Raw genomic sequence first — 4,246 nt, 5'->3', positions numbered from 1 at the left:
CTGATAACGAGGGCTCAGCTCTTGTGACTGTGGCATAAATATAAGGCAGATTGCGCTAATCACTATATACGGTGCATTTTGCCAAGGGGTTTTTCCCACATAGAATATTCCTGTCCATATGCTCTTTTAGCACGTATGGACATCACAGAGGTGATCGCCTGCTTGGGTCCCCGTTCTTTGAGCCAGAGTGGAGGGCTGGTAACAAAAACACACATCAACTCTCAGGGTAAGGACACAAATAGCGGAAACTGCGACCCCACACCAAGCTGACGTTCTGTTTTACAGCAAATTGGCTTTGTGTTTAAATGATTGTGCATTTTTTGCAGGTTAACCCCGTAACGACCGCCGATACGCCTTTTCACAGCGGTCATTAAGGGGCTTTATTCCGATACCGTAAAAAAACAAAAACCAATGCCAAAATTACTATTTTTTCCCATTCCCCCCCTAAAAAAAAATAATAAACTGTTAATCAATAAGTCCCATGTAGTCCAAATTGGTAGCAATGAAGTCCCGCAAAAAACAAGCCCTCATATGGCGACATTGACGGAAAAATAAAAAAGTTATGGCTCTTGGAAAGCGGCGATGCAAAATAAAATTATTTTAGTTCAAGTGTTTTTATTCTGCAAAAGTGGTAAAACATAAAAAAAACTATACATATTGGGTATCGCCGTAATCGTACCGACGCATAGAGTAAAGGTAGCATGTTATTTACGATGCACAGTAAATGGCGTAAATGTAAAATGCATAGAACAATGGCTAAATTGCTGTTTTTTTTATATCCACCCCCAAAAAACTTTAATAAAGTTAATTAAAAAAAATCTATATACCCCATTGAAAAATACAACTCATCCCGCAAAAAACAAGTCCTCATACACCTATGTCCATGTGAAAAAAAAAAAAAAGTTATAGCTCTATAGATGCCATGTGTGTCCTTACCCCAACGGTGGCAACGCAAATTTTAATGACTATTGTGTGAACACAACATCTCCGCAATTTTACACCTGATCAGACACAATAAAAGGCTAGTCCCCCCCCCCCCTTTTTTTTTCCCCTTGACTTTTCATAATCTAAAAATTACAATCGGACAATCGATTAGTCGTGTCTATCGGCTGGTTGAAGTGTCAGGTCTGTATCCTCTGGTAGCTTTGTGGATTGTGTGCAAAATACGGCAAACGTCGCCCTCTGGAGGTCACAACTGGTCCTGCAGTTAATTCTACTGAGCTCATAACAAAGATTTTACATTTACGGCCAAATAAACCTATGATAGAATATAAATACAGAGCAAATATTTATTCCTGAAATAATCTTGTTCCGCGTTCTGCATAGTATGGACATTAATATGAAAAAGTACCAAGGAGTCGAGAGCTAAAATCAATGCTGCTGAAGAACTACAAGTGCCAGCGTGTTCTGCTAAATACCGGAGCGTCCTGAGGTCAGCACTTTTAAAATGTTGCTCAGTTGCATGTGAGATTTCTTCAGAAGACGAATAAATGTAAACTTGGCATTCCCAAATCCTGTGCACTTCCCCCTAATGACCAGCAGGGGGCTGTTATGATGATACAGGTTCCATACACATAAAGCTGAGTATACGCGGTAAATAACTAATGACGTGATAGTTACTGAATATCCGGATATATGTGGATGTGATGAAGCTGAACGTCTGCAGTCCGCACATATTTCTCGAGTATACGCAGCACGTCATTGTACGCAGACTGTTGTATGAAATCTCCGTAGCAGATTACATGGCGCTGTGATGGCCGAGTGGTTAAGGCGTTGGACTTGAAATCCAATGGGGTCTCCCCGCGCAGGTTCGAACCCTGCTCGCAGCGAATGTTTTTATCTAGTTTAATTTTCTAATATTTTTCATATTTTTTGTTTAAAACGTTTTTATTTTTCTTCAGCAAAACAATTCCTTGAACACCCTTTAGGCTAGATACACACGCTGAGTATTTTGGTGCGGAAAATACACACCAAAATCACAGCAATATGCAGGTAAACACCGCACCGATGCAATTTTTAAATGCGATTTTCAGTGTTTTTTTCCACAGCATGTGGATGACATTTGTTCATATCTCTTCTACTCTTCTGCTACTGCAAACACTGCAAAATTTCCACTATAAAATCCGTTAAGGAAAATCTGCAGTGTTTACGTTATATGTCCTTACGCTTAGGCCGTGTTCCGACGTAGCGTAAACTGCACAAGAGAGACGCCCGTCGCCATAACAACGACCAACGTAAGTATGAGCGGTTTTTACCGCTGCTTTCCGCAGCAGAAATTCCATCCGAAATTTTCGGACAGAATGTACTGCGGGTACCTGGTCGGATACGCTGCGTGGTTTTTACCTGCGGATTTAGTGTGAAACATTGATTTTAACAAACTTTTTTGTGCACCTGCGGATTTACATCGGTTTTTACGCATTCCCGCTACATAAAGGCTGTACAAACTGCAATAAAAGTCAACTTGCGTATTTTAGGGTGGGCTTTATGCTCGCTATTCAAGTCAAGGGCCCAAACACGAAGCTTCTCCGCACAGAATACACAGTATAAATTGACATGCTTCGGATTTGAATACCGCATCTCGGAACGCTTCCTTCATATTTCTCCAGGGGTTTGTTTTCACAACGTGTGGCTGATTGTCAAAAATCTCATCCACTTTGTGGCTACTGTAAATGCTGCAGAGTTAGGCTGGGTTCACACGAGCACATTAACGTCCGTAATGGACGGACGTATTTCGGCCGGAAGTCCCGGACCGAACTCAGTGCAGGGAGCCGGGCTCCTAGCATCATAGTTCTGTACGACGCTGGGAGTCCCTGCCTCGCTGCAGGACAACTGTCCCGTACTGTAATCATGTTTTCAGTACGGGACAGTAGTTCCACGGAGAGGCAGGGACTCCTAGCATCGTGCACACGACCGTAAAAACGCCCGTTATTACGGGTCGTAATCACGACCCGTAATAACGGGCTCATAGACTTCTATTGGCGACGGGTGCCTTCCCGTTTTCTCACGGGAAGGTGCCCGTGCCGTTGAAAAAGATAGAACATGTCCTATTTCAGGCCGTAATAACGGCACGGACAGTCCATAGAAGTCTATGGAGCTCTCGTAATAACGGGTGGCTACATGTGTGCACCCGTCATTACGGCAGCGTTGCTAAGCGACGTCAGTAAATAGTCACTGTCCAGGGAGCTGAAAGAGTTAACTGATCGGCAGTAACTCTTTCAGCACCCTGGACAGTGACTACCGATCAGTATAAACCTGTAAAAAATAAAAATAAAAGACGTTCATACTTACCGAGAACTTCCTGCTTCCTCCAGTCCGGTCTCCCGCCCGTTGCCTTGGTGACGCGTCCCTCTCGACATCCGGCCCGACGTCCTGGATGACGTTTCAGGCCATGTGACCGCTGCAGCCAATCACAGGCTGCAGCGGTCACATGGACTGCCGCGTCATCCAGGGATGTCGGGCTGGATGTGAAGAGAGGGACGCGTCACCAAGACAACGGCCGGGTAAGTATGAATTTCTTTAACTTTTATTACAGAAAAGGCTGTCCCTTCTCTCTATCCTGCACTGATAGAGAGAAGGGGCTGCCGATTAGTGCAGTGCTATTTTGCCGCTAAAAACGTGCTCGTAAATACGGGTGGAATACGTGTGACACCGGACCCATATTTACGGGCACGGGTTCGTAAATACTGGTGCAAAACGGGTGGAATACGTGTGACACCGGACCCGTATTTACGCCAGTATTTACGGGTGGGAAAAAATACGGTCGTGTGCATGAGGCCTTAGGCTGGGTTCTTCAGGTTTTTCGCGGCCATATTTGGAGCGGTTTTTCTATAGAGTCAATGAAAAACCGCTCCAAAAACCGCTCAAGAAGTTGCATGCACTTACTTTTCAATGGCATTTTGAAAAACGGCCGCGTAAAAAAACGCCCCGTTGGAACAGAACGCGTTTTTCCCATTGAAATCAATGGGCAGAGGTTTGGAGAAGCTCTGCCTCCAATTTTTCAGCCGTTTACGGCCCGAAAAGCGGCTGAAAATAAGCCGTGTGAACATACCCTTACGGTGGTTTCACACATAGCGTATTTATGCTGAGCGCTTTTTTTTTTTCCCCCAAAACACTGTGGCCAGTTGTGTGCTGAACGGCAATAGTGAAATATGACGCTTTTGCTGCGTTTTTGGGTCCTTGGCATTTTTTTTTCCAGAACGCAGTATGCTCTGGGTAAGGCTTTTTTTTTTTTTTTTTTTATATTTTC

At 44.0% G+C, this 4,246-nt stretch overlaps 1 non-coding gene across 1 annotated transcript; it reads left to right on the top strand.

The window, feature by feature from the left end:
• The first annotated feature begins 1,747 nt into the window (after positions 1-1,747).
• TRNAS-UGA (transfer RNA serine (anticodon UGA)) lies at positions 1,748-1,829 on the top strand. The gene has a single exon. It is a non-coding gene; the product is annotated as a tRNA-Ser (tRNA).
• Positions 1,830-4,246: the final 2,417 nt, after the last annotated feature.

The sequence above is a fragment of the Rhinoderma darwinii genome, chromosome 3 (genome assembly GCF_050947455.1).
Source record: "Rhinoderma darwinii isolate aRhiDar2 chromosome 3, aRhiDar2.hap1, whole genome shotgun sequence".
Lineage (NCBI taxonomy): Eukaryota > Metazoa > Chordata > Amphibia > Anura > Rhinodermatidae > Rhinoderma > Rhinoderma darwinii.
Note: the sequence above shows the minus strand (reverse complement) of the source record. Positions and strands in the feature narration are given on the sequence as shown.